The 9,692-nt window shown below is 39.5% G+C and overlaps 1 non-coding gene across 1 annotated transcript; it reads right to left on the bottom strand.

Moving 5' to 3' along the window:
• Positions 1–380: 380 nt before the first annotated feature.
• Positions 381–487, bottom strand: LOC127109912 (small nucleolar RNA R71). Its single transcript, XR_007797158.1, has one exon. It is a non-coding gene; the product is annotated as a small nucleolar RNA R71 (small nucleolar RNA).
• Positions 488–9,692: the final 9,205 nt, after the last annotated feature.

Genomic DNA, 9,692 nt, shown 5'->3' on the forward strand with positions numbered 1-9,692 from the left:
AGATGGCAGAACCAGCTCGTGCTCTTAGAGATTACGCCGCTCCATCGCAAGATGAACCGCATTCAAGTATTGCTCCACCCGCAATCGAAGCAAACAACTTTGAACCCAAACCTTCACTGTTGCAGGCAGTGCAACAGAACCAATTCTCTGGAAATCCTACCGAGGATCCTAATCTTCATTTATCCGTATTTGTCCAATACGCTGATACTGTTAAAGCTAATGGTGTCACTTCAGAGGCAATTCGACTTCGTCTTTTTCCTTTCTCACTAAGAGATAGCGCTAGAAGATGGCTTCAATCTCTTCCTTCCAACTCAGTCACCACATGGAACGAGTTGAAGAAAGTTTTTCTTGCTCGATATTTTCCGCCAAGCAAAACAGCTATGTTAAGAGCCCAAATAAATGGATTTAAACAGAAAGATAACGAGTCTCTTTTTGAAGCATGGGAAAGATACAAAGACATGATGAGACTTTGTCCACACCATGGTTTAGAAGACTGGTTAGTAATTCATACATTCTATAATGGTCTCCTGTACAACACGAGGTTAACAATAGATGCCGCCGCAGGTGGTGCACTAATGAACAAACCTTATGCTGACGCTTACCAACTTATCGAAAGCATGGCTCAAAACCACTATCAGTGGGGAAGCGAACGAACAATGGTGGAAAAACCTCAAACGAAAACTAGCATGTACGAGATAAGTAACCTTGATCATGTTAATGCAAAAGTGGATGCTCTGGTCCAGAAAATTGAAAGTTTAAATGTATCACCTCCAGCCACCGTAGTTGCCATAACTCAGAATTGCGAAGTCTGTGGAATCCAAGGTTACACTCCTGCAGATTGTCAACTCCTAACAGGAATCCAAGCGGAGCAAGTAAACTATGCTCAAGGAAGCCCCTATTCGCACACCTATAACTCAAATTGGAAGAATCATCCCAATTTTTCATATAAGAGTAATAATGCTCTATACGCACCTGGACAATCTCCAAATCAAGCCCCAGCTATACCTCCGGGATATCAGAAGCCGACCCCAACTACATCTAACAATAACGCCCCTAGGAAATCCAACTTGGAAATCATGATGGAAAACTTTATAGCTTCTCAACAGCAAACCAATAAAGATTTCTTAAACCAGAATGTACACACTGGTGAACAAATTAAACAACTAGCAAGTAAAGTAGATGCCCTGGCTACTCATAACAAAATGCTGGAAACGCAAATATCACAAGTAGCTCAACAACAAGCGCCTACTGCTGCCCCAACTGGTACATTTCCTGGCCAACCCCAACCTAACCCAAGAAGCCACGCTCATGCAATTATACTGAGAAGTGGAACGGAAGTGGAAGGACCGTCTGACCCAAGGATAGAAAACCAAAACTCTAAAAAGTCAACTGAGGAAGAAAGTGAACCTAAGGAAAAGGAAGAGAGTAATAAGGAAACCGTAGAAAAGAAGGAACCTTATGTACCTCCACCACCTTATAAACCACCTATCCCTTACCCTCAAAGGCTTATTAAAACCAAAGATGCGGGCCAATTTAAAAAATTTGTCGACCTACTAAAACAATTAAACGTCACAATTCCGTTTACAGAAGCTATTACGCAGATGCCCTCATATGCCAAGTTTTTAAAATAAATTATTTCTAATAAAAGGAAACTTGAAGATAGCGAAACCGTTACACTCACCGCTGAATGTAGCGCTATAATACAGAATATGCCTCCTAAACTTAAAGACCCAGGTAGTTTCTCTATACCCTGTCACATAGGAAAATTTGTCATTGACAAAGCCTTATGCGATTTAGGAGCCGGTATTAGTGTTATGCCTTTATCCATATGCAAGAGACTTGAAATGGGAGAATTAAGACCAACTAAAATGTTTGTGCAACTAGCAGATCGTTCCGTCAAATACCCTGTAGGAATTCTTGAAAACGTTCCAGTGCGCATAGGTCAATTCTACATTCCAACTGATTTTATAATTATGGATATTAGAGAAGATGAAGTTACACCCATTATACTGGGAAGACCGTTGTTAGCAACTGCCGGTGCAATCATAGACGTAAAACGAGGACGACTCACTTTCGAAGTAGGAGAAGAGAAAATTGAGTTCATTCTTTCCCAATTTTTGAAAGCACCTGCAATAGAAGATACATGTTACTTCATGGATATCATCGATGAATGCATAAAAGAAACGGAGTTAGAAAAAGACAAATCATCTGATTATCTTGTAGAAGACAAACTTAACCAATGTTTAGCAATAACACCGGACCCTACGCAATGCCTTAAGAAACCAACCTTAGACCTGAAAACACTTCCCAAGAATCTAAGATATGAATTCCTAGACTTAGAGCTTGAACGACCAGTGATAGTTAATGCTGACCTAGGAAGACTCGAAACAGAAAAACTCCTGCATATCTTAAGAAAATATCCAACCGCACCAGGTTACAACATCACCGATCTTAAAGGAGTAAGTCCTTCGATTTGTATGCACCGCATCATGCTAGAAGAAGACTGTAAAACTTCTAGGGAACACTAGAGGAGGCTAAACCCGATCCTGAGTTAGGTAGTGAAGAAGGAAATAACCAAGTTATTAGAGGCAGGTATCATATATCCTATATCTGATAGCAAATGGGTTAGTCCTGTACACGTAGTACCAAAGAAAGGAGGTATAACAGTCATTGAAAATGAAAAAGGAGAAACTATAACCAAACGAATCGAATCGGGATGGAGAATGTGCATTGACTATAGGAAACTAAACAAAGCAACCCGAAAAGATCATTTCCCTTTACCATTCATTGACCAGATGTTAGAACGATTAGCAAAACATTCTCATTTCTGCTATCTAGACGGTTCCTCAGGTTTCTTTCAAATACCAGTTCATCCAGATGACCAAGAAAAGACAACGTTCACGTGCCCTTTTGGTACCTTCGCTTATAGACGAATGCCGTTTGGCTTGTGTAATGCTCCTGCAACTTTCCAAAGATGCATGATGGCAATATTCTCCGATTTTCTAGAAAACATCATGGAAGTATTTATGGATGACTTTTCCGTATGCGGACAAAGCTTTGAAGAATGTCTTGAAAACCTAGAGAGAGTTCTAGAGCGATGTGTAAAAGTAAACCTAGTACTTAATTGGGAAAAATGCCACTTTATGGTACAAGAAGGAATTGTTTTAGGACACATCATCTCGAACAGAGGAATTGAAGTAGACAAAGCCAAAATAGAGGTAATCGAAAATCTTCAACCCCCGAAAACTGTGAGAGAAGTACGAAGCTTCTTAGGACATGCCGGTTTTTACCGATGATTCATTAAAGACTTCTCTAAAATAACTAAACCGTTGACCGGATTATTGATGAAAGATGCTGAATTCATATTCGACAATAAATGTTTAGAAGCATTTCAAACGCTTAAACAAGCACTGATCTCCGCACCCATAATGCAGACACCAGATTGGAATGAACCATTCGAAATAATGTGTGATGCTAGTGATTACGCTGTAGGTGCTGTTTTAGGACAACGAAAAGATAAAAAGCTTCATGTTATATATTACACAAGTAGAACTCTAGATGAAGCACAAATGAATTACGCCACAACCGAGAAAGAACTTCTAGCAGTAGTGTTTGCGCTAGATAAATTTCGTTCTTACTTGGTCGGAGCCAAAATAATCATCTACACTGACCACGCTGCTATCAAATACCTCTTAACTAAAAAGGATGCTAAACCTAGACTCCTAAGGTGGATCCTGTTGCTACAAGAGTTCAATTTGGAAATCAAAGACAAGAAAGGAACTGAAAACATAGTAGCAGATCACCTCTCTAGACTTGAGAACCTTGAACCAGAAAGAACATCAATTAACGATGATTTCTCGTACGATAAGCTTATAGCTACTTTAGAAGAAAATCACGCTGATAAACAGGTAGAAACCACCTTAGCCATATCTGTTACACCGTGGTACGCTGACCTCATCAATTATTTAGCTGCCGGAATAGTTCCACCTACCTTATCCTACCAACAGAAGAAACGATTCTTCTATGACATAAAACATTATTACTGGGATGACCCCTTACTTTTTAAAAGAGGCCCCGATGGTATTTTCCGTCGGTGTATACCCGAAGAAGAGGTAGAAAATATAATCCAACACTGTCACTCCGCTCCTTATGGTGGACACGCAAGTACATCCAAGACCTGCTCTAAAATCCTACAAGCCGGTTTTTATTGGCCAAGTATATGGCAGGATGTACATGCAGCTATTAAGAAATGTGACAGATGTCAACGCACAGGAAACATATCTAGACGTTACGAGATGCCACAAAAGGGCGTTTTGGAAGTAGAGATTTTCGACGTGTGGGGAATAGACTTCATGGGACCTTTTCCATCCTCTTTCGGTAACAAATACATACTCGTGGCAGTTGACTACGTATCAAAATGGATTAAAGCTATAGCTTCTCCAACTAACGACACACGAGTAGTAACTAGACTCTTTAAGAATATAATATTTCCAAGGTTTGGTGTCCCAAGAATAGTTGTCAGTGATGGTGGATCGCATTTCATATCCAAAGTACTCGAAAAACTACTGCTTAAGTATGGCGTAAGACATAGAGTAGCGACACCTTACCACCCTCAAACCAGTGGGCAAGTGGAAGTATCTAACAGAGAAATCAAACAGATACTAGAGAAAACAGTCGCCACTTCAAGGAAAGACTGGTCATTGAAATTACCAGAAGCTTTATGGGCTTACCGAACTGCTTACAAAACTCCCATAGGGACAACCCCATTTAAGCTAATTTATGGAAAATCCTGTCACCTCCCGGTAGAATTAGAACATAAAGCCTATTGGGCTATTAAAAATCTAAATTTAAACTATAAAGCCGCCGGTGAAAAGAGAATCCTTGATATAAGCGAATTAGAGGAACTCAGAAGAGACGCTTACGAAAATGCCAGAATCTACAAAGAAAGAACAAAACAATGGCATGACAAGCGCATATCAAGGAAAATCTTCAAACAAGGCGATACAGTCCTTTTATTTAACTCCAGACTAAAGTTATTTCCGGGAAAACTACGATCTAGATGGTCAGGTCCTTTTCAAATCACCAATGTTTTTCCCAGTGGAGCAGTAGAAATTAAAGGCAAATCTATGGAACCATTTACCGTAAACGGGCAACGTCTAAAACATTATCACTATGCAGAAAACAATGAAGATTCGCAAGTCTTGCACTTAGACGAAATGCCTCCAGAAATTATAGATTATAATTGATTGTTTTTATGTCGAGCTTGCGACATTAAACAAAGCGCTTAGTGGGAGACAACCCACAAATATTTTATTATTTCCTTATTCTATTATTATTTTTCTATTTCTTCCTTAATTATTCTTTTAATTTTTGTTTAGTATTCATTCTTAATTTATTTTAATTTATTAAAAACTTTTCTCTTCTTTCGGCATTTGGCCAAATCCTGACTAAAACTCTTGTTTTTCTTTTCTCTAGCTAACACTAACCTGATGGGACATATGGATCGTATGGGTATCAAATTCAGAGGAACAACTCAGAAACAAAAGTTTGAGGAACTAGCCACGAGAGAGATGCTACCTAGCCTGTATGCTGATGACTGGGCAATGACTGCCCTTGGACTAAGATAAAGTGTCCTGTATTTGCTGAATCAGATAGGGTGGGAAACCGCTCCTATCCGTAGACAATTTGTCACTTACCGGAGACTGACTCTAGAATTCCTTAGTTCTCTGATCTACCTACCCAGCCATGGAAAAGGAATAAGCAGAGGTTTTATCCAGTTCATAATGTTTAACATGGAGTACCAATTTAATATTCAAGATTTTACCAACCTTTTAGGTTTCCCTACATCCTTTGACACATTCACAGTGAGCCAAGAGGAACTTTTCGAATATAGAAAACTTGAACACTTTTGGGGTAACTTGACTGGAAATGACGATTCCGAGGAACATGAGTTTCTCTCTGGAAACATACATAACCCGGCCTTCCGTTATTTCCATAAGATCCTGACCCACACCTTATTTGGGAAGAAGCCAAACAGTACCACAGTTTCACGTGATGAACTCTTCATCATATTTTGTGCTTCCCAGAACCGTCCAGTAAACGGTGCCACTTTTATGTTAGCAAATTTGGACCACCTTATCCAAGATGAGCGAGCACCAATTCGAATAGGCGGTTTGATAACTATGATAGGTAATGCTATTGGATTACGTCAGCCTATGCTTGACTTAAGCCCTTTTTGTGGCATTACTACTATGAGTATACCCTTCCTCTTCAACACTTTGTTTATAGCAAACCTAGGGTCTGATGAGTTTGAGCTTATAATTGCTAACCAAGTTCTTTGCCTATTCACCATGCCCGATCCTAGGACTAGTGTTCACAACCGCAGTAACTGGCTCTACAATCTGAACGAAACCCCCTCTCCTGCTAGATCCACTGAATCCATCCAGGACTATGAGATTTGTGATGACCCGATTCCTTATGCTGAATCAGACCCTCAGACACCCTCTGGCTATTATGATATTGATCCTCCTCCTCAACCTGTTCAGACCGAAGAATCGGCAATACCCGACCCTAGACATCATATGCACGGAACTGATTATAACACTGCAATGGAAGCTTTGATGTCAGAACAAGACGCCCTCAGAGAAGAGTTCACTAGCTTGAGGCACGAATTTCTGGGATACATGAACAGTATGACAAACCAGTTTCACGAGTTACTATACCGTGTTAACTCCTTTGCTCCTCCGGCCAGAGATCGTGCAGATGGATAGAATTTATTTTTCTTAGTTATTTAGTCTTAAGTTAGATTATTTATTTAATGTTATTTCAAATTATGTTCGTATTTGTTTCTCTTTCGCATTTTTGTTTTTCTCCATTGTTACATTATGATTATTTTATTGAAGCTATTTATTCATTTTATCATGTAATATCTATTATGCTCTCTACTGTTGCTGCCTACATAACTTATTAAAGAACAATATATTTATGCATCATTATGCAAAGTAGAATGACATGCAGGAAAATTAAATAGCAAAATAAAACAATCTGAAGCAAAACAAAATAAATAATAAAAAAATAAATTACCAAGTTATTCTGAAGAACGCTAGCTGAAGCCATGCCAAAAAGACTGTGTGACGAGCGTCACACAATCTATGACGGACGACATGCCAAGTACCTGTTACGCCCGTCACGCCCCTGTGACGAGCGTAACACCTTTCTGACTAGGTGAACGTTACAGTGCCGTTGGAGACGAACGTTACACCCTTTCACTTTTTACCTTCCCCATTTATTCCCATTAACCCACATTTATTCACTTTTCAACCACCTCTTTTCCAACTTCCAAATTCTTTTTCTATAAATACCCACCAAACCCTCCTCCATTCACCACAAACCACTCTCTAATATCAAATACATTTCTTTCTTTTATTACTCCTTTAAATTCATTCATCAGTATGGCGGGAAATCAGAATTTCGGAAATATCATCTTCCGATCCGGAGATGAAAACTATCAAAGGGAGCAATTTGAGCGCTTTAAACAGCGAGGCGTCGTCTCTACCAGGTATCCTGATTCAACTTGTTTACAACAATTAGGATTACTTCAAGGTATCGAGTGGATGCTCCGCCTTGCCGATCTAACCTTTCTATGCACGCATAATCAACCCACCTACCCATCCCTAACCTTAGAATTCTTAAGTTCATATGCGTACAACACTCCCGCCGGTGAGGACGAATTCTTAACCGGTACCGAAACCTTCCGTATGTTCAACACCGAGTACTCCTTAACCCAAAACCAATTGAGTACCATGCTACAATTCCCCACAGAAGGTCAAGTCTACCCCAGAATCCCTCCAAACCTAAACTGGAGCACAGTTGCTGCTTTCGACCTCTTTAGGAAAATATCCGGAGTAGATGCCAACAACTGGGAAGAGCTCCTTGTTTCCCATATACATAACCCAACTATCCGGTACTTTATCCGCATCCTACAAAACACCATTTTTGGAAGACCGAACAACAGCAAGGTCAACGCAAAGGAACTCTTCTTCCTCGAATGCGTCTTCGAACCGCAGGCTAAGGTAAACGCCGCCTTCTTCCTATTTCATCATATCCGCACCTTATGTGCTAGAGGCCGTCAACCTTTTGTAATTGGTGGATTAATAACCACCATAGCACTTGGCTTAAACCTAGGGGACCGACTCCAAACTTTAGAATCTTTACCTCCCCTATTTATGGATATAGGCTACTGTCGGTCCAGCCGCCTAATAAAGAACCGAGTAGGTGGAAAATATTACCTTATGGTGAATAACCAGGCCGTCCCAAGCGTTGTTCTCCCCAACATTTCCCTAACAGATGTCACCAATACCAATCGCCACCTCTATGATCTGAATGCTCCCGAAGCTACCGAGCCTTCACATACAAACTCGTCTGCAGACGAGTTCGAAGAAATGGAGCAAGGTGATAACGCTCCTGAACAACAATCAGTCCCGCTTAACCCTTCCGATACTGCAGCTGGCCCATCCTCCCGACGTCGTCGACAAAGAAGGCCTGCAACCAACGACGACATCATGGATGCTATTGATGGTATGCAAGCACAGAATCTCGAAATGATGCAAATGATGCGCCAAATGCAACAACAGCAGGAAGAGAGGAATACCATAACCGATCAGCGGTTCACTGAGTTGTTTAGCAGGTTCGACAACTTAGACTTACGTCAGCGATCACCAGGCCCAAGAACAAGAGGCGGAAGGCAACCTTAACTTTTCTTTTTTCCTTTCTTTTTTGTATTTCATTTCTTTTCCTTCAAACATTGAGGACAATGTTTTATTCAAGTATGGGGGGGGGGGGAACCATGTTCTTTCTATCCTCCATCTTCCTTTTCAAGTATGTATCTTTCTTTTCATTGTTATTTCCCTTATATAAAAGAAATATATATATATATATATATATATATATATATATATATATATATATATATATATATATATATATATATATATATATATATATATATATATATATATTATAATATAGATTTATTTAAGTTAAGTCCCTAGCGTGAAAACTTTCTATTATTTATTTCCCCTCAAATTTTCATGAGCCATAATAACAGAAATTTAACACACCCAGTAAGTATAAAGGTTGCTTATTTTATAAAACTTGAGTGAAATTAAGACAAAAATTATTACCATAACAACGCTCTAAGAACCTCAACATGTCAGATCAGAATGAGTACCTATTATACCAATCCCTTGAACTTTTAGTTTCATAGTAACCCCGAGTAGTTTATACGAGAAGTCAGCACCATCTTAATAGCAAATTACGTGGAGAGCCGATGAATATAAGTGAATGATTCCCAAAGTAACATAAAAAAAAATATATACATATCAGGAAATGCACTAATTAAGTTAGGTGATCCTTACCAGATCATTTAATCTAAAGGTTGCAGATCATACAAAAGCATAATACGAGAGATCCATTATGAGTTGGTTCAGCAGGTATCTGGTACTGAACTTGGTAGGGCGGACTACGGTCCGATCCCCCGCAATTTGCAATGGACTGAATAACGAAGTTATCCGACTTATGTACCAGAACTTCTAAAAAAAAAGGGATCAAAATCACTAACCGGTTATTCCACTATGTGCGCGAAAAGATAAAGGGCTTAATGTGATTTCGCTAGAATGAAAACGGGTGAAATA

This window comes from Lathyrus oleraceus, chromosome 7, assembly GCF_024323335.1.
Source record: "Lathyrus oleraceus cultivar Zhongwan6 chromosome 7, CAAS_Psat_ZW6_1.0, whole genome shotgun sequence".
NCBI classification, from domain to species: Eukaryota; Viridiplantae; Streptophyta; class Magnoliopsida; order Fabales; family Fabaceae; genus Lathyrus; species Lathyrus oleraceus.